Raw genomic sequence first — 26,206 nt, 5'->3', positions numbered from 1 at the left:
CCTGCCCTAAGATCTCCTCCACTTCCACCCACTCCTCTCTGACATCATCCCCAGCTATGTTCCGCCAAGCTGGCCTTCACAGACAGACAGGCTCCAGGCTTTGCAATTCTACCTGCCTGTGGTTCCCTCTTCCCCAGATAGCCACAGGGCTCATGCCCTCACCCTCTTCAGTCTTTGCTCAAATGTTCCCTTCTAATGAGGACTTGAGATGCTTTATTTAAAATCGCACCTTTACCCGTCCCTCTAATTGTCCATTCTTGTTTCTTTCTCTCCACAGCAGTTATCACCATTCCATGTACTGTTTACTTCACTTACATGTTTTATTTATCAACTGTTTTTCATGCTAGAATTTAAACTTTATGTGAGTTCTTTTTTATTGGTTTTTAATCTGTTTGGTTTGCTAATGTTTTCAGAGTTAAATCTAGGTTTTTGTGGGGCCTGGATCTTCTACAATTTGGCTGTACCTCTTAAAAACATGAAACCAGGTATGAAAACTGATATTTATTTAGAATGACAAGAAAAAATTATAACCAGGTTACATTTTTTAAAAAGCTTACAGCCGAAATACCACATAATTTAAAACGTCTTTAAAAATTGCCCAAAGTTTTGTTGCATACTCTTTAATCAATATTAAGTGATAATTTTATCATACAATTTTCAACAGATTGAAACAGAAAATGAAAATCTCTAGCATGGTTAATTAAAATTGTTTTATGTTTCAATAAATTGAAAAGTTATTCTGCTTCATTAATGTTATTGGTAAAGTCATGTAAATTTTCACAATTGTTGTCAACTTTGCGGAAACAGCAATCAAGCTTCATTCATATGGGAGTTTTCTAATTTGGAGGAATTTTTCACATGCTAGCCTGTGGCTCTGTGCATTTCTATCCTAATTTTTCCTCCTTTACACATACATTTCCGGTGTGCAGAGCTACAGACATTTTCAGATTATGAGACAAACTCTGGCGGGAGTAACTAGCATAAAGAGTGACATGAGGATTCCCAGAAGAAATACCCACATCCAATGGCTAACAAGAATGTAACTATACTCAAAAGTGACTGCAAACTGCAAAAAAATGTCCCACTAAAAACAAACTAAATGTATTCCCAACTAACCTCCCCAAAGGAGAATTGCAAAATTGCCCAGAGCAACACCATCACAGAGAGGGGCAGCATTATGGAAAGAAAGTCAGAGTGATGAGAAACAGTGGTCTGAACCAACTGCAGCCAAAATATCTTACTTATATAAACGTTCCAAAGGCATATGATCCCCAATGGCCTCGTGGGAAGGGAGAGCACCTGTGCAAATGAACTGAGCAGAAGCTTGAGGGTGAGTCTGCCTCTGGTGCAATGCTTAGAACCGCACTGGATGCAGAGTACAATCCTAAGAGAAATTAGGTAAATGAAATGTTCATTTGCCATATTGGTAGGCTTTCCAGAAAACATGCAGGATACTCATGTAAGTTACAGTTTTCTATAAACAGTGAATGATTTTTAGGATTAGCTATTAGGTTTTTGAGCAGTCTGCTTAATATCTGGTAAGATAAAACTTTACGTGTAGCTTCTATATTTGATTTCTGTTTTTAATTTTAAAGAAATTTTATTGCATACATTTAAGTATTTATACCAACGGGAATTTATTTTGATAATTAATAGGTGGCATGGCTTTCACTTACTGTTTATGATTATTTCTTCTTAATGATTTCTTATTAGGCTGCATGCTTTTTGGGAACAGGCATATCTCACCTGATGTCAGAGGGAGACCAAGGGAGGGATGGTGAACGCAGCCTGCACTGTGTGCTGGGTAAATTGTATGTAGGGAATTTATAAACAATAATAACAGTGACTGAAAGCCGGCCAGCTTTTTATTATCATCATGCACTGGCAATTCTAAACAATGTCAGTAATAACATACTTTTCCTTGCTGGGGCAAATCTCTACCACTGCCCCGCCCCGTTGGTATGCCACTGTTTTGAATTCCTGTCTCCCAGCTCAGCGCTCTTGTTACTGAGCACAGAGTAATTTTTCTGTAAATGTTTGTGCACTACATTGAAGTCTCACTGAGGGCCTGATCTATAGCAGCAACTTTATTAGATTTCTTTTCTTTTTGTATCCAGTTTCTCTAGAAATTCCCATTTTTCTTCCAGCTGCTTCACTAAATCTCACCAATACAAGCCAATTTCCAGAGCCGTACTTTACACGCTGTCTCCTACTTCAGTATTGTTGTCTTCTCCAACAATAACACACCGCACTTTAAAACCTCATGTTCCTGATTTTCCCCCACATTTATACCAAACCTCTGCTCTGGGGGAAAATATTTTCTTTTGTTACATATGTGGCCTATTTATTGGCAAGGTCTTATCTAAGTGCCACCTATCATGCATAGCAGCTGAGTATCCAACCTTTAAAATATGGGATAAAATAAGACCAAATTTTCATCATGTGCCGGACATTTTTCAAAGCACTTTTGCCAACAAACAGAAGATGAGCACTTACAGCTACTCCCAATGAGTAGGTGATTTTCTAATCTTCCCTTCAGAGATAAGGCACTAGGAAGTGAAGTGACACTGGTCCAGCCTCCCAGTAGTGAAGTGGTGGAGTCAGGCTTTGAACCACAAGTCATTTCAGAGTCTGCATCTCTAACCAATCTGAGCCTGGTGTTTCATGTGTATTATCTGATCTCATTCTCAAAAGACTTCATGCAGGAAATTATATTATTCTCATTTACAGATGAAGACACTGTGGTTGGAGAGACAAAGTAATGTGTCTAAATTCATGCAGTTAGTAAGGGGTGAGGTCAGAATATGAACCCAGATCCATCTAACATGGAGCCATGCCCTTCTTGGGCATTGTTTTCCACTACCAGCTTCTGTATGGTGCCAGGCTACACCGTCTACAGAGGGCCCTGGGAGGCTTAAGGATCATGTGAGAAGTTGCCACCACAGGTGGAAAATCCTTGAAAGGAAGAAAGGTGACTCAAAGACAAAGTTCCCCCACTGTCTAATTGTAACCCTGGGTTGTCAGGGGCTTCAGGGAACCATGGTAGCTGTTGTCCAAGGTGCCTGCGTTTGTCACCTGCCTCAGACATCCACAACTGCCAGGGGGCACAGCTAGGGCAATGCGGAGGTGCAAGCACCCTGTGTGGTTTAGAGATTGATGTGTAGAGAGTTTTAGCCCCCCTTTTATTTTGAAGCTTTTTGATGCAAAATAAAAACTCATAGTAAGTTTTCTTTTTCTTTTAGAAGGTCATTTGCCCTTATTACACTTTTGGTTAGTGTTATGGACTTGACCATAAATGTTTTCTCCCTGAGTTCCCTCTTCAATGGAAAGAGTATGTTAATAGAAAAAAAATTTTAAAAGGTTAAAAAAAGCCCTTTTGTACTTAAATTTTCTCATCACATTACTTTGGCTTCTGGTTCAGATATGCAATTTTACACACTTGCCTCTTTCTATATTGTTTGTGTCCCACAGTCTCTTTGTTAAAATGAGTGAAATTCCCATTTTAATTGCTGTGAATCATTAGTTTGAGACTTACTTTATTAAACAAAAAATATGGAATTAAAAACATATTCTAGAACAAAAATGGTTAATAAGCAGAAAGAAATGCAACACGGAGGGTAAAACTCATGACGTGGCGTACTGCAGACTAACATGCTACCCTTCCTGTTTGCTATCTGGAGAAAGTTTTACTTTTTCGATCAATTGTTTCTGAGTCTGCTAGGCACAAACTTGGAATTTTTTTTCTTGTGTTTGTGGGGATGCTTGTAAAATTGCTTTGGATGAAAATGCAGGAAGCCAATACTTGAAAAGTTGTCATGGTTTTTTTTTTTGTTGTTGTTGTTGTTGTTTTTTTTTTTTGGTACCATTTAGATAGGAGAAGAGCTGAAGAGATCAAGGATAAAAGTAAAAGTGTGAATGACATAGGCTAGAACTGTTTTTCAAAAACGGCATAAGACTGAGGCAAAAAAGGGTCTGTTGGTTTATGTCTTGCCCCCTTCTTGCTACAATCATTGTCTCAGGAATGAATTCATATTCTGCATCATTTTCGGTTACCTTTATAGTCTTTCTTACAAGAATGAGAAATGAAAATTTTAATGCCTCATATATTCTATGAATTACTGTAGATGGCTAGACTGCACTACTTTGATCTTTCCTATATTCTGTGGTTTGATTGGATCGTGATGTGAATGGAAAGCAGCACAAAACAAATCAGTTTCTGAGAGAACGACTTTAACAAGAAAAAGGGAAAAAGGTACCTCAGTCCACTTCAGAATATTACATATGTGACAGTGAGGGTGCAGATAACTGCTCCTGTGTCCAACTCAAAATAATCTCGGTCTTTCTGGTTGATACACATTCTGACCTGGGAATTCATTACCAAACTGGCCATCAAGCTTTGGAACAAATAACAATTTATTATCATTTAGATTTATGTTTTTGGTTTCCCATGAGCCCCATCGCTGCACCTTGCACACTGCAGGTATACAGTACACGTGGATGAACAAATGAATGAATAAATGAATTCAATGCTAATATACTAGAATAAATGGGACTGCACAGATAAATTTTTCTACTCCTGTGCATGCCTCTGTAGTGAAAATTAGCTCATAGTAGTAAATAGAAGAATCATGTTATTATAATGTGGAAATTGTGTTAGTTCAGAAGCAATTTTTTCCCCAGCATTCTAATGATGTGTCATCAAAATAATACCAGCCAATCTCCAAATGCACCAACCCAGCGGGGCTAAGCATGCGAGGCAGGAGCTCCAGGTGTGCACAGAGACCTTCTCAGCATTTCTTCTTTGCTCAGTTTGACCTCATGCTCTGTTTGGAAGTGCACGTTGCACAGTTTCTCAGATCCAGAGGCATTTTACTTCACTCTTTTCACACTCCTTTCAATCAAGTTCTTAATTTTATCTAAGGTAAAGTCTGTAGTATTATTTTAAATTAGAAATTCAATGATTTTTTTTTTCTGAATTAGAATCTGCTTTTGTTAATGCTCTGGTTATAAAATTGCATAGGTTTGAAGGTGTACTCTTTGCTCCAAATACTGATTTTTAGGGTGCCATTTTGCAGGACATGAGAGTATTTTTCAGGAAGGCACATATTTCGTTAGAATGGAAAAGCCCATGCTGGTTACAAAAAAGAGTAGAGAATTGGGGAAAAGAGTTAGCCTATGTAGGGCAGAGAAAAAAATGGTTTGATAAGTCTTTGACTATCTTGGCAAGAAAAATCTTACAGCGTCACAGCTGTGGAGGGTTTCAGAGATTGTATATTTCTACCTATTTATTTTACTGATGAAAGAATGTCTCCCAGAAGAAGTACATAAATTGCCAAAGATCTTCAGTTGGTATTTACAAATTGAAATCAGTTCCAGTGTCTTAGGACACCTGTCTCAGTACTTCTCATGCTCCTGGAAAGGTATTTCATCTTGGTGTGTTCCACATCTTCTGAATGCGCCTTGTACCATGCTAATGCCTTACCATTCTCATAGGTAAGCAAATGTTGCTTTCCTTACCATTAGCTTGTGTTATCAGTAGAAAATTATGCCTCTGTTTGTCGGGAAGTTGCAATATGTACCAGTTGTCCTGGTTGCTAATTATTAATTGTCCCTGCTCTTCTTAAAAGTGTCCTAGTTTGGAAGATAAGTTATATGATTGTCCTATTTAGGAGACAATGCCAGGAATCCAAAAGTCATATGTGTCTTCTTCATCTCCTTCCTTGAATATTCAAATCTTATACATTCTTTAAGACTCTGCTTAAATTCAGGTTGCTGCATAAAGTATTTTCAGGGTTACGTAGCAAGCAGCTAACCTTTGTATCTGATTTTCCTAGTATTTTATTTGTAGGTCTCTAATGCTGTATCAACATGAATCTGTGTTCCATAGTTTATTTCAGTGTTTCTCAAAGGGAGCACTGCTAGCATTTTGGGTGCGACTTCTTGGTGTGCAGAATCCTCTCTAATGTTGAGGGATGCTTGGCAATTTTTGAATGCCAGTAGAGTCCCCCAGTAATGTGACAGCTCAATATGTCTCCATCCATTTCTAACCTAACTAATACCCTGTAAGGGTCAGAACTTGCATCCTCCTACTCCAATTGTAAATCACAGAGAAGATCGAAAGCTCAATAAGGCAAGATGCAGGGTTTTATTTTCAACCATTTTCCACCCCTTACCACTCACCCACCCCCTCACACAAATGATGGAAACTTGATAAATATTAGTAGAATGAATGATCTAAAAGGGTCATTGCAGGCATCTCATATAATTTAACATTACTGTCTCAAATTAAGAGAAATTGAGGGAAAATGAAGATGCTGCAGTTGATCACAGAAGATGCCTAAAACTAATTAGGAAAACTTGCCTCTCTAAATAGTCATTTATCTTCAGTAGAGTAGATACAAGTTGTTATGCACAGGTGGGGACCTTGGAAGATGGTCAGATGATATCCACCATGTGCACCCCATACACTGGAGGTGATGGACTAGGGACAGTACTGTTGAACAGACTCTCGTGTCGAAGAGAATAGACAGCAGTATTGTTATTCCTACTGCTATTTCTACTCCTTATCCACCTGTTACTCCTGCTCCTAATAATAGTAATTATGAAAGCTAACTAACCTTAAGGTTTCTTGTGTGCCAGACACTTAGTTCTAAGTTTAAAAAATATGAATTTTGTAGTGGAATCCTTGCAAGGCAAGAAAAAATTTATTGTTAGAGTTGTTACTAATTTTCCCTTTTCCACATGGGGAAACTGAGGCACGGATAGGGTAAATAACCTGTTCAAGTTCCTACAGCAAGTGATGGAGTCAGGATTAAACTCGGGCTGTCTGACTTAGTCACCCTGAATCACCACTAAGCCTCATCCTGAGACTCATAATCTGGTTACAGTGTTGGCTGACTCTGAAAAGCTTCTCACAATCCTCCTGCATCTGTATCTACAGCATTCTTGTGTGTCATAATTATAACCATGTATTTTCTGTTGATCTTCAAAGATTTTCAGTGACACTTATTTCTTTTGTTTGAGCTTGGAGAGGTGAGTGTAGTGTATTGGCACAGGCACCTGTACAGGGAGATAATATGTGGAGTCCACAGTGATGTAATGTGATGGATTGGTTAAGAACTTTGACCTTCTAGTGCCAGACTTCTTGGGTTCAAATCCTGGCTCTACCATTTACTAACTGTGTGACCTTAAGTGAAACACTGTCTCAGTGATCAGATTTCAGAAATGAGGATAACATTAGTATGCACCACAGAGGGTTGTTGCAAAAGTTTAATGAAATAATGTACCTGGACAATTAGACTTGAGCCTAGTGCATAGAGGCTGTAGTTAAACATAGCATTTTAATGACGATGTTCATGAACTACTCATAAAGACAGAGCAGAAAACGCAATTGTCTTCAGCTTTTATTATAAATGAAGAAAGCTAAGTGCATAGCAGAATTGTATTTGATTAGGTGAGTTGGAAGCAGCAATGAATTGGGACTCCAATGACTATAGGTCTGATCTCAGGTCCTCATTCGTTTGTGGTATTGGACAAATAAAAGGTTTACTTCTGTCTCCCTAGTTACCTTTTCTGCAAATTGAAAAAAAAAAAAAAGAATGTTTATGTTCATCAAAATCCTGAAAAAAAATTATGTAAATGTTAAGCATTTTATGATGAGTTAGAGGCAGTAGTGTTTTCCTCAGGGCTGGCCATATGATTTTCACCCCCAGATAATGCAATCTTTCCAACAATCATGCCACTTTTGTTGTCTTGGGAAACAAACACCAGCAGCACTTTGAGGAACACAATTTTGAGAACAAAAATCTCTCCACCACAGAGCGAAATGCAAGCTGTCTATTCTCCCTCTTATGACATTCAACTATTAAAGGCAAGAATTCTACTTTATTGGCTTCTTGTAATCAGGATGATGTGACCTTTACAGGATTAATATCTCATTCTTTTGCTAACTAATTTACTCTAATAATGCAGGAAGATGCTTTTTAGTGTAAAAAACACCTTGGGGTATTGGGATTGGATATAATAGCTAGAATAAAGCCATTATAGCCAGATATATAGTAGGAGTAAAATCTTAAATAAAAATTTGTAACCATGGGATATGGAAAAATTTTTTAATGTTGAAGTATTTCTTTTATTAGTTCTTTGTTAAAAGAGCTGCTCTATTTTGCAGTAAATTCTCAAGCGCCTTTACTTAGCTTTTTGTCATCTTTATTTTTATTATTCTTGTATTTTACACAAAGCCAAATTAGGTGGTCGTATCACAGCCTTGATATTAATTTGAATCTAGCCATAAGAAAAGACTCCAAGGACACATATCTGCTCCACCTGCCTTATTAGATTCTGAACTCACCCAAGGTAGAGACTTTTCTTCTGAGTCTTTCTGTTCCCAGCATCTAATCAAGTGTCTAGCACATAGCAGATGGTCAATCAATGTGTAATAAACAGTGACTTTTCTCTTCATTTGAAAAAATTCAGCATTTACATTTCATAAGGTCCAGGTAGTATAAATTGTCCACTCTGCAATCAGTAGGAATATCCTTGCAATTTCTAGGTATCCAGGATAGCAATTACTGCCAACTCTGACTTCACTAACCCTTAAACACTTTCAAAGATATCCAGGCTCCCTTTTGGTCTCTTTTTTTGTTCCTTGATCTCCAGATAATAATAATAATAATAATAATAATAATAATAATAATAATAGTATGGACAGCTAACTGATTAAACGTTTAACATAAACCGGGCATTGTTCTGAGCATTTTACTTGTGGCAGCTCTAATCCTCATGATAACTTTATGAGATAGGTTCTGTGAATATCTTCATTTTATGATGAGGACGTTGAATGATAAAACTCATATTCTATCTCTAATCTTCTGGATGTGGACACAACTTGCTTAACTATTCGTTCCTATGACCCACCTCCCAAATACAGGTTGAAAGATCTGGGGCCCTCATCCTCCTCTTCTCTCTCCATACTCTGTCATGGTGATCTTAATTCTTTCCACTGGGTCATGTACATTCATCTCTCATTTACATCTTCTATTCAGACCTATCTGAGCAACTTCCATAGTGAACCACATGCTTGCTATCTCTATGTGTTGATCTCTCATATATCTTAAACTTAAGGTGTCCTCAATATTACCTAGATCTCCTCTCTGGCCCATCAACCTTCCCTCTCTCATGGAGTTGCAAATCTGTCCCCCACTCACCACCATTCTTTCAGCAAGTCCTGCCAATCCTCTCTCCAAATATATGTTGACTCACCTTTTTTCTCCGTCTTCACTTCATGACTTTCGTCCAGGTCTCCAATTTCTTTCACCTGCAGCCTCCACTACTTTCACTGTTGCTTCTCTACGATTCATTCTCCACACTGCAAAATTTTTTTTTTCTTAACATGTAAATCGTTTAACATATCACTTTTTCCCCTTAAATCCTTCAAATGGCTTTCTACTGAAGTACAGTAACAGCTGCATTTTTGTCATTGCATACAAAAACCTATGTGATCTGGTCCCTGGTTATGCCTGTAGTACCTAATCTAACTCAGTTATTGTGTTTGTAATGTATTTTTTAAAAATCTACCTTCCTGCAACATAAGATTTTTGAGAGTAGAGACAATAACAATTTCACTTATTATTGTATCCCCAGCACCTAACATTCTGTCTGATACGTGATAAGTACACAAAAAGTATTTGGTAAATATGTAAGAAAAATTTTCTCTCATATTTCACCCAAATATTCTCCACTTGAATCTAATGCTTGACAGCATTCTGTGATATTCTTTCCTTTCTGCAAATTATTACATTTCCTATTTCACTAAGTATGTTAAGTTGAAATCTTTCAATATTTTCTTCTCTTTTGGTATTTCTATTTGATTTTTCGACTTTCTATCTCCACATCCTCGCTTCCCACCTTGAAGGGGAGACTATCTTTCTTGCCCTCTTGTCAACATTCGACTTACGTTCTTGATCTCAACCTTCAAGACCATCTTAGCCCCTGGCTCCTTCTATCCACTGTCCTCTCCCCAACATCTGCAATCCTTTCTTCTCTATGCTGGCGTCTCCTTTTTTCTCTTCAACACATTCAGGCATCTCTATTTTTGATGCTCCCTTCTTTAGGGTTGATTCAAAAGATAAAGCCAGTTAACCACTTTCTAGTAATCTAGACAATGAAAATGGGAGTATCAATATCTTTTAAGGCAGGATGAAAAGTCCATTGAGATAATTGGTTGGGAAGAGACTTATTGTTCTAATTTACAGGTGAGATGATAGACTGTTCTCAACTATCATTTATTTCTGCAGTAAATTTTCACAATAAAAGGAAATAAGGAATTATATATTACTTATATTACATCTAATTTCTTATAGGTAATATCTAATCCCTTATTTCCTTCTATTGTGAAATGCTTTGATATCCTGGTACTTATTTCCTCTAATTCTTTGGTGCTTGTGTTTTCTTTATACTTTTGCAAGCTAAATATACATTTTATTCTGTTAAAAATTTTTCATGTCACCAATGATCTCCTAATTGTCAAACACAATCTTATCCCAATAGCCTGTGCCCACTTGTTGACAACTTTCTTTTTTGAAATTCTATTTTGCTTCCCAGCACTTTAGACCATCCTTGAACTTTTTTTAGTTTTATGAACAGCAATTTTCTGTTTTCTTCATGGGATCTCTATTATTTTCTTGCCTTGTAAATGTGTATTTCTTTATAATTAAATCTGATTCACAGGATTTCCTTTTTGTACAGTCTCCCAAGAAAATCTCATTTACTCCCAACATAACTTACCTTTCTCTTCCTTCCAGATCAATTTTTCCCTTGAGTTCGTATTGTGATCTTTCCAGGCTCTCAAACACAAATTTTCAATTAGTCCATTCAATGCTGTTATCATATTTCTTACCAGGTCCCAGCCCCTGCCACACTACTTAGCACACAGTGGGCATTCGATAAGTGTTCATTGAACTAAATGAGAACAGCCTTTCATCTCTCCTCTAGATTGGAACAATGAGCCTCTTCCCAAACAATTATCTCAATCGATTTTTCATCCTGCCTTAAAATATATTCATCTTCCCATTTTCATTGTCTAGATTAGTGGAAAGTAGTTAAGCTGGTTTTATCTTTTGAATCAACCCTAAATAATGGTAATTGCTGTCTAGAATAAAGTATTATGAAGGATTTTGAGGTCCCATTAAGGCTTAGTAGGAAAGAGTATGATCATCATTTAGTGATAGCTGCCATAGTCTGAGAAGAACAAATGCAGAAAGAGATGCAATGTGTGCTAACTGTGTTCATCTCTGGCCTACAGGATAAACATTAACATTATTAGTCTAAGAAATCAAAGCCTGAATTTTTGTTTCACGGCTCATGGTTCATACTTTCATCTCAATTAGCATCTTCAGTTATTTAAAGTTTCTAGTATTTTTCTTCAGCAAAACTCACCGTTCCTCAAACAAATCTCTCAACTTTTTCTGCTATAGTTGCTTATATATTATACCAACTTAGAAATTCCTTTTCTCTTTTTACCTCCTTTTGCTCCTCTCAATTGAAATCTGTTTCCATAAAGCCTTTCCAGAACCTTTTAATCCGGAACAGTGTCTTGTGAAGTAAAAAAAAAAAAAAAAAATTGTTTAAAGTAATGTATTCAGATAGTATTTGCTGAACTCTTGGTTCAAATGAAGGTCAGAAGCCCTGAGTGTCACTGGAAAAATGGATAGAAAGACATGCCTCATTCTTAAATAAAACCCTATATTCAAATGAGCAATAGTTAACTGTACAGTGCTACCTATTTCAGGTCATTGTCTATTGTGACAAAATGACATCAGAGTATCTGTTTATACAACCAATATTCTCAAATGCTAAGAAATCTGCAGCAAAAAAGAAGTCATAGTTTTGTCAGACTGCTCTAGTCCTGAATCCTGCCTCTGGAATGCATGCTGTGGAAAGCAGTGTGGATTAGGACTTAACTATTCCAAACAGAACTATTCTATTTGCTCTTTATTCTAAATGGAAGAAAAATGAAATAGTTCGAAGACCCATATTACATACAGACTCAAATGAATAGCCGAGGGCTTGCCCCACAGATCAGGCTGGATTCATTGGAACACATTTAAGTCAGTTGGAATCCTTCAAAAGAACCCAGACTCTCGGAGATATTCAGAATGGCTACTCTTTTTTTAGGTAACTTCAGGCTGTCTAAGCTGAGAAGGAAAATCTCCAGAAGACCTTGTAGAACAAAGAGAGTCATAGACAGTGAGAAAGGACCAACAGTCCCATTTAAGTGGTGCAGGATGCCCCTAAGCCTGAGAAAGGTGTAATTTCACTGCAGCCATCAGACTTCCCCACTTGGGGGCACCAAAATAATGCCTCTATTTTCTCTTTATTTCTCATGGCAAGAATTATTTTACAATGAGATGAAAAGAATTCCGTATGCAATTATTTTAGTAAAAGGACAAGTTGGTAATGGTTTATATTTATCATTCACTCACACAGCCTGCTTTTAATGCTTACAGTCTCTCTATTAATGAACTAGAAATTGGCTGCTTCCAAGAGGAGGTAATGTCCTTCTGATGGATAGTGCATTGGGCCAGGAGTCAGCTGACCCAGATGCCAGAGCAGAATTAGAGTTCGAAAGGACTTCAGAGGTTATAATCTGACCTCCTGCTAATTCACAAATACCCTCAACAATACTCCTGACAAGTGATCATTCACTTCCAGTTCAGGAGGACCACTGAGTAATTGTGTGATTAGGCACACCACTTAGCAAGTACATTATAGAATCACTGGATGATTGAGCAGAAAAGGACCTTGGAGATGAGCTAGTCAACCCCTTGACTCTGAGATGAGGGCCAGTGAGGTTAAGTGACATACCTCCAAATGTGGGGAAGGGCTAGAACGAAGTGTCCTGGTGCCCAAGTCAGGAGGATCACTCCATCATAACAATTCCTGCGTTGGTTAAATGGAAGTAGTGACAACTATTTCCTAGATGCCAGTGCTTTAGGGAAAATAATTACAGTTGAAGATACTATCACTGAATATTCTGATTATGAAGTTATGGCAAAATCTGGGGGTAGAGGGGAGAGAGATGACCGTGGTTGTGGAGCCAGTTAGAAGTTAATTTAAATCAAGCAGCACACTCAGGTCTCGAATGGCATTACACTCAGGAATAATACCATTTCCTGGAGCATCACTTTCAGGAAGGTTGCTGGCAGGACCACCAGATTTCAACGAAAAATATTTTATCTTCTCAATAATTGTGACTTGCCCTCAGGATTAGAGCAGCTCACTGGTTAATTTAAACCTATTCATTCCAATTTCACATTTTAATCCATCTCTTCATGCATAGCTCAAAGATATAAGTAACTTTCAAAATATGCATATCTCCTCCAACTGTGATAGTTTCAGCCCATAGATTTTTATTTGAACAACTTGAGGACTAATTTGAATCACACTTCAATTGTGGGTGCCCAGAAAGTGTGTGATACCTTAGGGAGTTACCTTACAGAGATTTTTAAAGATGTTTTTAAATAAAGTATATTGAAAATCTTAAATTACATATGGTTTAATCTAGGAAAGGACAATTGAAGGCTTCATTAAAATAGATTTATTCAAATTTTATATGTGGAAATAAATTTTTTTGAGATAGCTTGGTATATACCTATCCAGATTGTAGCATTTCCCTACTTTCTAAATTAAATATTGCTGTATGTGAATCTTGGCTTCACAGTGGCATATATTAAAAGGCTTAGTCATCATTATTGTAAATATCCCAGAATTGAGTCAGATTTCACTGGAGCTTAGCAGTAACTTCCTTTTCATCTTCTCTTTTTCATTTTCACTTCTTCTATTTTCTTGTACTTCTCCTTTACGTTTCCTTGCTATTTTCTTTCTTTCATCGATTTCAGCCTTTGTCAAGAACACAAAACTATTTTCCACTTTACAAAAATCTAGTATTCCCTGTCTTAAGTTAAAGGGGCAGTGTGGAGCCTTGGTTTAATAGGAAGGAAGGTGCCTTACTTACTGTATAGGAAGCAATTTATATTCACTGTGTCATTTAATAGTTTTAAAACCTTATAAGGTCATTATTTTTAGATCCAATTATGTGTTAGGAAAACAGCTCAAAGAGATTCAGTATCTTACCCAAGGTCACAAAAATAGTAAATGGTAGAGCTGGGACTTCAACCTGAGCCTTTCCTACTCTAAAGCCTACATACTTTACATCCCATCATGCTTGACACTTATTGAGAAGTATATAATTATTTATTTCTATCCAATATAGGCAGTCATTTTATACAAAACAAAGTACTTTAACTTCTTTCTATTTATAGCAATATGGAGAAAGTCTAAACATTTTTTACACAGGCACAATGGGATATCTCAGTGGCTGACTTCCAGTCTGCCTGGCCCTTAAAGAAGATGAAAGAAAAGGGAGAATTTCCCATTTGAAAGACTTTGATATCTGACCTAATTTTGATACAGAAAGAGCACCAACTTGCTACCCCACTGAGATCGCAGCTAGAAAAAGGCTTGGACAGAGCACAAAGTGCAATACGAAATAAAATAAGTAGATAATGTATTTTAAGTTGGAGTCACTGTTACATTATTTAATGCCATGTTGAGTAAAGGGCAAGAACTTGCATTGTGGAAGGTATTAGCAATAAAGAATCGTTATCCTGACCAACTGGAAGTTTCTGGAAGTTTATCAGGGTGAGTTGACTTTAACTCCCCTCCTCTGTACAAGACCCTGTGTGTCATTGCCCTCTGTCCAGCTGGAGGCAACAAAGATGGTACCATAAGTTCCCTAACACCAGCATGTGGCAAGCCGTCCATCACCTATGGAGATACTGGCTGAGCTTGTTACGATGCAGACATCACAGATTATAACATATGACCTTTTGCTATTTTCTCTGTAATCATTTAGGAGCTATAAGATTGTTTCATTTCCTGTCGTGAAAAACAGCAGACATTTTCTCTGCCTTGCATGTAACTTATTCGTGGGAGGGCATTTTCTAAAGAAATCATATTGAACTCTTTTCTTAAAAAAAGAGATTTCACTGAAGTTAAAACAAGAATAATTGGTAGGCTTCCTTTTTGCCTGCCTTAAAGCAAAAAAGAAAAATACTCTATCCTGTTTTAAAGATCTATAAACAGCTCAGCCAATAGAAAGGGGATGGGCAAAATAAATAAATAAATAAATAAGAAGCACTAACTTCTGAATTTTAGCAGAGGCCTACATATTGGAATAAAGAAAATGATTCAGAAAAGCTCTTTGATAGTTTTTTCCACAACAGCAAAATACAGCCCTGTTAGTCAGCCCATCTGTATTTTCCCTTCATCTAATAAACTGGCTAGGCCAGAGCTGCAAAGGAACATTATAATATTGACAATGTTGTTGGAAAGCCATGTGCTTTAGAATGAATTAACTTTTGCTGCACTGCTGAACATATGAAAAAAAAAATGGCTCAGCAGAAAAAAAAAAATAAATCACTTTAACCCTTTTTTGCCACTGGAGCTCAATACAACAATCAAAATGAATAGGATCTGATAAAGAAGCTAGTATGTTTGTCCCCAACAAAGAAGCCCATTTTGACACGTCTTCAGGCTGTAATATATTTCAGAAGTTTCAAGAAATGTCTGACAGGTCTTAGATTGATGTGAATGAAATTGCAGGTAAAACTGTTGCCAAATAAGCAAGAAATGAGGGCACTGCAAAGGTTAATGTATTGGTAATAGTGCAAAAACTAAAACTGAAGTAACTTTATGTCCTTATTTATGGTATGTAATGCTCACCTGCAGCAACCATAACAGTACATGCTTCCACTAGATTCTCAGGTCACTAGCTGAGGAGAGATTGCATTCTTATAATAATTTTCTATCCCACACCTCCCAGAATATCTGTTAAAAAGAACATGCTGGAATTGGCTTGTGCCCTATCTTTTCTGTTTTATCCTCACACCTATTACAGTTTCATAAATTGTCCCCTAACTCCTGTCTTCTTTCAATTCCCAACATGAATATATAGTTCCCTTAAGAAAGTTAACATGTAATATTTGATGAATATAGTATACATATTTATGCACACATCTTATAGTAGTACAGTAATTAACAATGTATAACACAATAAACAATATATAAAAATTAAAACATTGTAATACCTTCAGATTACTGTGCCAGTTATTTTGTATGCATTATCTCTTGTGCTATACAGATTAACCAGGAAGTTTCTAGTTCTACAAGTGGAACTAGGAGCAAGTTCCTTTCTCTAAATGAGTGAGCCATCCGTCAAGATTGCAAACACACAGAGTGTGAGTAGAATAAAATCTAAGACTAATGTCAGCTCTGTCGACCAGAGGGGAGGCTAGGGAGATCCCCAGCACAACAGGAGAGTGGAGGGTTGCAGTTGCTCATCATTCCAGGTTCATGTCCCTGGAGATATTGCGGTTGTGGCAGCCTATAGGCTCTCAAAGAAGATAGGTCCTTCAGCATTCTTTTGGAGGAGGGGAGATAGTGCTTCTGCCCCTGGGTCTCAGCAGGTACTGGAACAGTAGCATGGACCAGGGGCATACAAGGGTATCTGTGCTGTCCTAGAGAGACTGTCAATGTACCCTTCCTATGAGGCCAACTAGTGTAGAGAACTTTGATGGAGGTGATCAGGTCTTTAAGGACAGGAATCCTCCCACCCCTCACATCTTTGTTACCAATGAGGCACCAATCTTTTTGAAATGTGTAACTTAAAGCAGATTACACTCTTACATTTCAATCATGGAATTTATATTCAAATCTAACTGTTGCATTATAATTGACTTACAGACTTCAGCTAATTTAGGGAATAACTAGACAATAAAAAGAAGAAAGGCTCATTATGATGGGCCCCAGCCCTAAAAACAATTGTCTCAGAGACCCCCCTCAAAAATACAATCCTAAGATTGCAGATTGTCTGAATAACCCCAGGAGTACCCTGACCTGGTGAAAAAGATCATAAAACTCACATTGCACAGCCTCACCCACAAGAGCCGGGTCATATATTCATGTTGGGAATTGAAAGAAGACAGGAGTTAGGGGACAATATTATGAAACTGTAATAGGTGTGAGGATAAAACAGAAAAGATAGGGCACAAGCCAATTCCAGCATGTTCTTTTTAATGACCCTGAAATTCCTCCTCTTTATAGATCGTTCTCTAACTCTACCTTCTTTAAATTCCCACATGGACTCTTCTTTTGGTTCTGCAAGAATATTCCCATGGAGATTTAAGAATCCATGTTTCCCTGCAACTATACCTGTAGCACCCTCTGTTCACCAGTCACTAATGAATGCTGCAGCTTCAGCTCTCAGGGGCCGGAGGAGTGACTGCACAACATGCTGCGAATGTCTGTGCTGGGTACCTGGTCCATTACTAGCCCTCATTCCACAGCCCAGCCGTGCAGGCTTCCTTCTCCATACCCTAATCTGCCCCCTTCATCCTAACGTTCCTCTTCTTTCCTCTTCGTCTCCCTATCCTGCCCCTAAACCCTCCCCAATGACTGCCCCTACTCAGTACCATCAGACAACTCCCTCCCTTCAGATTCTCCAACTAAAATGAATATAAATCATTTGAAATGGGAGGAAACTAAAAAATTAGTGTTTTGGAGAATGAAAAAACAGAATTTGACCTGTCTGAAAGGACCTCAGACTGAACTGTTGGGGGTCTGAGACTCTTCTTTCTGGCAGGGAAAATCTGTATTGAAAAAACCTTTGTGGAAACTGGAGGGAATCAAAGACTCCAGTGGCTTTAAGAAGATAAGGAAATAAGCGTCTTGTGCTGCATCACTGTAGTAGGATGAGTTGATCACCTGGAAGTGCTTTGGAGTCAGACAGTCCCAGGCTCAAATCCACATCCCTCATTGCTATTTACCAGTGTATGGGCATTTGCAAATTATTCAAGCTCTTCAAATTTAAGTGTTTTTTTTGTTTTTGTTTTTTTTTTAACTTGCAAAGTAGGATTAGGGTTGGTTTCTTCTTTAGAGATGTTTAAAGATTAATGAGAACATATATGTAAACTTTGTAAGACAGTGCTTAGCTCATGGCAAGTTAACCAGAAATGTTATTGGCCTTATTTCCTTATTCTGATCACTATCCCACTCAGATTCATTAGTTTTCATTTTGAAAGCCACTGGGTTTATACTTTATCTGAGCCAATGCTGTTTATCCCAGCATAGCCGGAGCTCCTGAGTGCCCGTTAATGAGAGTTTGATGAATCTTCCTCTGCAATTTCCATTTCATGAAATGGAAAAGCAACATCAGAAGAAAGCCATTTTTCCATGATTTTAGGTTTGGTGAAATATTGCCTATTGCCCCACAGAGCACTGATGGGCTTGAAATAATTAATATAGGAAACCAATGGAAAGAAATGTGTCTTCAAGACCTGTGCATTTTTCTGACTGCCAATTGGTACTCTACTATGTTTGTGAAAATGGTTTACCCTCACAGAAGTAGAAATGTTTTCCACAATTTCCACAATTATACCAAGTGCTGCCAAAGCCTCAGAATGAGGCCATCATTTAAGGCCTGTCAAACAAAGGCAGTCACTAGCTAAAGTGATAAGGACAAATTTTAATCAGAAAAATTAATTGCAATAGGGAAAAGAGTTCAGCACAAACTGAACTGAACTCTGATTTATACACAGCCGACTGGATGTTTGTCAGGGAGACGAAGGGAGTAGACAGGATGGTGAGCTAGGGATCCATGGAGTCAGGAAAGCAAAAAGTTAAAAAATCAGGAATGGAGGCTTGTTCCGCGTGAAACCCATCTGGGTTTATTAACTGGCACTTACTGAAGTTTGGCTCCTGCTCTCCCACAGAGATGAGAAAACAGAGGCCCTATCTTCAGGTGTGGCCTGGCACAAACAGTTTACTATAAATTCTTTTTTTTTTTTTTCAAAACGGAGTCTTGCTCTGTTGCCCAGGCTGGAGTGCAATAGTGCAATCTTGGCTCACTGCAACCTCCACCAGCCGGGTCAAGCAATTCTCCTGCCTCAGCCTCCCAGGTATGCATGCGCCATCATGCCCGGCTAATTTTCTGTATGTTTAGTAGAGACGGGGGTTTCTCAATGCAGGCCAGGCTGGTCTCGAACTTCTGAACTCATTATCCACCTGCCTCAGCCTCCAAAAGTGCTGGGATTACAGGCATGAGCCTCCACGGCCAGCCGTAAACTGTAAATTCTTTTTGCAGCCTTGAGTTTTCTTAGGCAGGCATTTAAGTGAACCAGGGTCTTCCCAGAGATGTGGCCCTGAGTTATTAGAACCTAATTGAGTTTTTTCTTTTCTTTTTTCTTTTCTCCTTTTCTTTCTTTCTTTTTTTAATGTGTTTCTAGGCCAAGGTTGGGGCCTACTCAAGAAGAGGGCTCAGAGGAGCTTGGATACGCTTTGCTCGAGAAACAAGAGTATACTTGTCAGATCTCAACTCTAAAGATTACTTGCTGTGTTCTTTTGCAGATTCCACATTGTATTGCATGGGAAAAGAAGCCTGAAAATGTAAAGGCTTTATTATTATTGGGAGAAAGATCAAAGGCAGTTGGTTTCTTCAAAGTTTCCGAGCTTTGTTTGAGATAATGGACAATTCCTCAATTTGAACCCTCTTCATTAGTCTCTCAAGAACTGAATGAAATTTTCCTTGATGACTTATACTTGTAATGGAGTATTAAATATAACTCAAAGAGGACATTACAGATGATAAAACTGAGACTGGGTGGAGGAGACATGACCTATCAAAGGTGGCCCAGTTACTGAATAGGAATTCACCACCTGATACCATCTGATTGTGTGCGTTTCCTGTCCTGTGACTTACAGTACCATAACATGGAATAGAAGGTTTATTTCACCACTTAAAAGAATTGAAATATTTGATTCCTTCCACTACTTTCACAAATTTTTTTTCAATACGGATATTTTTCCCTGCCAGAAATGAGAGCCTCAAATCCCCAGCAGTTCAGGCTGAGATTCTTTCGGATAGGTTACGTTTATTTTCTGTTCTTCAAAAACTAATTTCTTCCCAATTACATAATTTGTGTTCATTTCAGTTGTCATTGGGGGAACTAGAGAGCGATTTGTCAGACAATGCTGAGTAAGGACTGCTTTTACAGTTTACCACATTGTGCTTTGGAGGATTCCTGGATTATGCTTTCTGACCATCGAATATTCCAAATAGAAAAAACATCTACTAACGGAGTACTCTCTATTTGATCTATTTTGTGCTGTTAGGATTTTATCCACTTAGGTAAACGAAATCAGCTGGGAGTTGGGTAGAGCGTGTCAACTCACAGAGGACAGTCATTCATATTACTCTAAAGGGAGCTTCATTGCTCAAGATGTACACATAAAAAAATGAGATCCACAGCATAACTTACCAGCATCTCTCTTTTTTTTTTTTTTTTAGATTGGGAAATTGGTATAGTTTCTGAGGCCTCAATAATCAGCCTTCATTTTTTTATTTATTGACTATAACTTGGAGGGAAATTTTACTCATTTTAATTGATTATTGCAATGGCTAATGAAAACTCGTAATCATGTAGCTGTGAGATTGTAAACACTTTACTAATAAACATTGCCTTCTGTTAGTTTATTTGTTTTACTAAGCAAGTATAACTAATAATTGTATTTGACTAAATCTTATTTCCGTTTAGTTCACTTCTTCTTTATTTTTAAAGAGGGAGTGTCTTGCACTGTTGCCCAGGCTGGAGTGCAGTGGCGCAATCATAGCTCATGGCAGCCATGAACTCCTAGGCTCAAGAGATCTTGAGGAGCTAGGACTATAGCCTCCTGCCTCAGCCTCCTGAGTAGCTAGGTCTACAAGCATGCACTGCCACAACTGGCTGATTTTAATATATTTTTAGAGGGTCTTGCTATGTTACCCAGGCTGGTCTTGAACTCCTACCCTCCAGTGATGCTCCAGTGTTGACCTCCTAAAGAGCAAAGATTGCCAGTGTGAACCACTGTACCAAATATGTTTAGCTTATTTCTTTTCTTTTTTTTCCATTTTTAATTTTTGTGGGTACATAGCAGGTGTATATATTAATGGAGTATATAGGATACTGTGATGCAGACATACAGTGTGTAATAATTACATCAGGGTGAATAAGATATTCATTGCCTCAAGCATTTATCCTTTACATTAAATACAATCCAAGTATACACTTTTAGTTATATTAAAATGTAACAACTAAATTATTATTGAATATTGTGCAATCAGCTACTAGATTTTATTCATTCTTTCTAACTATTATTTTGTACCCATTAACTATCTCCCCTCCTCCCACCAACTACCCTTCTCGGCCTCTGATAATCATTGTACTCCCTATCTTCATGAATTAAATTGTTTTAATTTTTAGTTCTAGAAAATAAGTAAGAATATGCAAAGTTTGTCTTTCTCTGCCTGGCTTGTGTCACTTAACACAATAACCTCCAGTTCCAAGTTGATACAAATGACAGGATCTCATTCTTATGGCTGAATAGTACACCATTGTGTATACGTGCCATGTTTTCTTTATCCATTATCTCTTGATGGATTTTTAGGTGACTTTCAAATCTTGGCTATTGGGAATAGTGCTGCAGTTAACATAGGAGTGCATATAACTCTTTGATAAATTCCCCTTGATCATGATGAATGAATATTTATTCGGGTCATTTGTGTTTCTATCATATACATTTTAAGATTGTTTTTTCTATTTCTGTGAAGTATGTCATTGATATTTTGATAGGGATTGCACTGATGCTGTAGATTGCTTTGGGTTGTACACATATAAACTATTGATTCTTCCAATCCATGAACATGGAATATCTTTCCTTTTTTTGTATCTTTAATTTCTTTCATCAATGTTTTACAGTTTTCATAGTAGAACTCTTTCACTTCTTTGGTTAAGTTAATTCTTGGGTTTTTAACTTTATTTGTAGCTTTTGTAAGTAAAATTACTTGATTTATTTTTTAGACTGTTTACTGTTGGCATATAGGAATGCTATGAATTTTGTGTGTTGATTTTGTATCCTGTAATTTTACTGAATTTATCAGTTCTAGTTGTTTTTTGGTAGAGTGTTTAGGTGCTTACAAATATAAGATAATATCATTTGTGAACAAGGATAATTTAACTTTTTGATTTCCAATTTGGATGCCCTTTATTTATTTCTCTTGCCTGATTGCTCTAGCTGGGACTTCCAGTAAAATGTTGAATAAACAGTAGTTATTCAAAAGTGGACATTCTTGTTATATTCTAGATCATGGAAGAAAGGCTTTCAGTTTTTCCCCTTTTGGTGTGATACTAGTTAGGGGTCTATCATATATGGGTTTTTTTTTCGTGTGTTGAAGTATGTTCCTTCTATACCTAGTTCTTTGAGGGTTTTTGTAATCATGAAGGGATGTTGAATTTTATCAAATGCTTTTTTAGTGCCAATTGAAATAATTATATGGTTTTTGTCCTTCATTCTGTTCATATGATGTGTCAAACTGACAGATTTGTATGTGTTCAACCATCCTTGCAACCCTGGGATAAATTCCCCTTGGTCATGATGAACAATCTATTTCATGTTTTGATGAATTCACTTTGATGACAGACTGGATTAAGAAAATGTGGCACATATACACCATGGAATACTATGCAGCCATAAAAAAGGATGAGTTCGTGTCCTCTGTAGGGACATGGACGCAGCTGGAAACCATCATTCTCAGCAAACTATCACAAGGACAGAAAACCAAACACCGCATGTTCTCACTCATAGGGGGGAATTGAACAATGAGATCACTTTGACACAGGAAGGGGAACATCACACACCGGGGCCTGTTGTGGGGTGGGGGGAGGGGGGAGGCATAGCATTAGGAGATATACCTAATGTAAATGACAAATTAATGGGTGCAGCACACCAACTTGGTACATGTATACATATATAACAAACCTGCACGTTGTGCACATGTACCCTAGAACATAAAGTATAATAAATAATAATAATAATAATAATAAACATTCAAAAAAACTAAAATCATATCAAGCATCTTCTCTGGCTACAATGGAATAAAACTTGCACTCAGTAACAAGGGAAATTTAGGAAAATATGCAAACACATAAAATTTAAACAGTATGCTCCTGAATGACCAGTACATCTTGTAAGCTTGCTTTATTCTTTTTCCTTTTGTCTTCTTTATTTTCATGTAGGCTGTATTCAAGATCACTTATCCTTTCTTCCGATTGTTTAATCCTGCTATTAAGAGACTCTGATACATTCTTTAGTATGTCAATTGCATTTTTCATTTCCAGAATTTCTGCCTGATTTTTAAACTTATTTAAATTGTTTTGTTAAATTTATCTTATAGGATTCTGAATTCCTTCTCTGTGTTATGTTGGATTTCTTTGAATTTCCTCAAAACACCTATTTTGAATTCTCTGTCTGAAAGGTCACATGTCACTGTCTGCCTGGGATTATTCACTGGTGCCTTTGTTTGTTTGGTAAGGTTATATTTTCTTGGACAGTCTTGATGCTAGTAAATGTTCATTGTTGTCTGGGCATTGAAGAATTGGGTATTTATTGTAATCGTCACACTCTGGTCTTGTTTGTATCTGTCCTTGTTGCGAGTCTTTCTAGGTATTTGAAGGGACTTGAGTGTTGTGATCTAAGTTTTTGGTCACTGAAGCCATATCTGCATGGGTTGGGAGGGCGCGGATGTCTCAAGCCCAGTAATGCTGTAGCTCTTGCTGAATCATAGAGGTGTCACCTTGGTGGTCTTGGATAAGATCCAAAAGAATTCTCCAGGTTACTATGCGGAGACAGTTGTTCTTTTCCCTTACTTTCTCCCAAACAAATAGAGTCTCTCTCTGTGCTGAGCTGCCTGGAACTGAGGGAAAGGTGACACGAGCATCCCTGTGGCCACCACCACCGGAACTGCATTGATCAGCCCTGAAGACAGCATAGGACTGGGCTTTTCCCAAGTCTCCCTGTAACCACTACCTGGCTACTGTCCATGTTTGCTTAAGGCCCTAGGGCTCTACACTCACCAGGTGGTTAAGGCAGCCAGGCTTGTGCCCTTCCCTTAGGGGCAGTGTGTCCTCTTGGGCCCTTTATAAGTCCAGAGATGCCTGTCTGGGAGCCAGAGCTTGGTGTCAGAAACCTTAGGAATCTATTTGGTGTTCTGTTTTACTTTGGGTGATCTGGCACCCAAGCCACAAGACAATATTTTTTTTCACTCTTCCCTTCACTTTCCCAATCAGAAGAGTATCTCCCCATGTCCAATACCACCACAGGCCCATGGGGAATACTGTCAGGGTAGTGCCAATCATCACTTAAGGCCCAAGTCTCTTCAGTTGCTGTTAATGTTGCCAGGGCAGTGGGCTCCTCTCTGACCCAGGTTAGGACCAGAGATGCCATCCAAGAGCTGAGGCCTGGAATTGGGGACCTCAAGAAGCCCCATGGTGCTCTTTCCCACTGTGGCAGAGCTGGTATATAAGCTCAAGGTAATGTCCCCTTTGCACTTTCCTTTGCTTTTCTCAAGCAGAAGGGGGCCTCTCTTCATAGCCACCATAGCTGTGAATGTGCTGTGTTACACCTGAAGCCAGCATGTCTGGGATTCTTACCCAAGGCCCATGCTGTGTACTACCTAGTTACTGATGTTGACTATTCAGGCTCCAAAGGCTCTTTAGTCAGCAGGTAATGAATCCTGCCAGGACTGTATTCTTCCTTTCAAGTCAGTGGGTTCCCTTGAGGCCCAGAGTGTGTCCAGAAATATCTTCCAGAAGCTAGGGCCTGGAATGGGTGTCTCATGGCTCTGTCTAGTGCCCTATACTACTGTGGCTGAGCTGATATCCAAGTTGCAAGACAAAAATCCTCTTTACTCTCCCCTTTCCTCTCCTTAAGTGGAAGAAAGCAGTCTCTTTCAGAGCTGTGAGCTGTGTTGCCTTGGGTTGGGGGAGGTGTGGCACAAGCAGTCCCTTAGCAACCTCAGCTGGCATCTCAATGGTTGTATGCCCCCCTTAGTCCACTGGCTCTGAGCCAACCAGAGGACTAGGACTTTCCTGGGAGTTACAGTCCTTGTGGGCTAGACTGCCCTTCAGGTTTATTTAGGACCCTAGAACACTTTAGTCCATGGTGGTGAGGTTGACCCAAACTCAAGTTCTGGTGGCTGGGATGGGTGACTGCCCTCTGACTAGGACTGGTCTAAATGTTCCCTCTGTGGGTGCTGGCTGAGTTCTGCCTGGTTTTGGCAGCACTGCATTCTAAGGCAAAGCCCCCAGTTGGTGCTCTTTTCCTCCCCTAAGCACACAGATTGTCCATGCCATGTGGTCACCTCTAGGGGATGGGAGAGGAGTGGTGTAGGCAATTCAAGACTGTCTTTTCTACCCTCTTCAGTGCCTTTTTCAGTGATACTAAATTAAAACTAGGAATTGTGATCACTCATCTGATTTTTAGTTCTTAAAAAAGTGCTTTTTCTGTGTAGTTAGGTGCCAAATTTGGTGTTCCTGTGCAGAGAACAATCAGTAGAGGCTTCTATTTGGGCATCTTTCTCCACCTCCTTCCTTGAGCTCAAGATCTAGATTAATTCTTAATTTATAACTTAGGCATTGCATTATAGCAATTGTGTGCTTTTTTCAACATTAAAAAAATAAGAGTTGGATGGAGCGAGATGTACATTTCTAGGTGATACTAAAATAGTTTGGCCATCTTTTGCAAATCATATCACTGGGTTTGTTCCTATTTTTGAGATTGTATCTCCAAGTATAACTTTCTCTATTCTTTGGTCCTACAAATGCCTACAATACATGACTAACTTGTTATCTGGCCACAATAAAAACTGTATATTTATAAACAATTTTCTTTTTTTGTGAGTTTTCTATTTCTCTTACTGACATCACCATTTTCCCAGCCTTCAAACTGAAGTGTTGAAGTCATCACTACTCTCAGTAAAGTGTCTAAGCCTGCAGACTCTAGGCAGTTTCCCCGGTTTTGAATCTTGGCTTTACCATTTACTAACATGAGCAATGTAAACAAGATAACAATTGATGTGTATCTGTCATACTAGAAACGGTTGTAAGTATCTATTTCTCATTCTAAACTGTGATTGCTATAAGGACAATGAGTATGTCTTACTTATTAGCATTTGTATATCTTACAGTGTACACGTGGCAGAATGTTGTGTGCATGATAAAAGCTCAGTAATGTATGAATGAATGAGTAAATGAAGTAAAAGATGAACAGCAGAATC

This window comes from Macaca fascicularis, chromosome 8, assembly GCF_037993035.2.
Source record: "Macaca fascicularis isolate 582-1 chromosome 8, T2T-MFA8v1.1".
In the NCBI taxonomy this organism is placed as follows: Eukaryota; Metazoa; Chordata; class Mammalia; order Primates; family Cercopithecidae; genus Macaca; species Macaca fascicularis.
Note: the sequence above shows the minus strand (reverse complement) of the source record.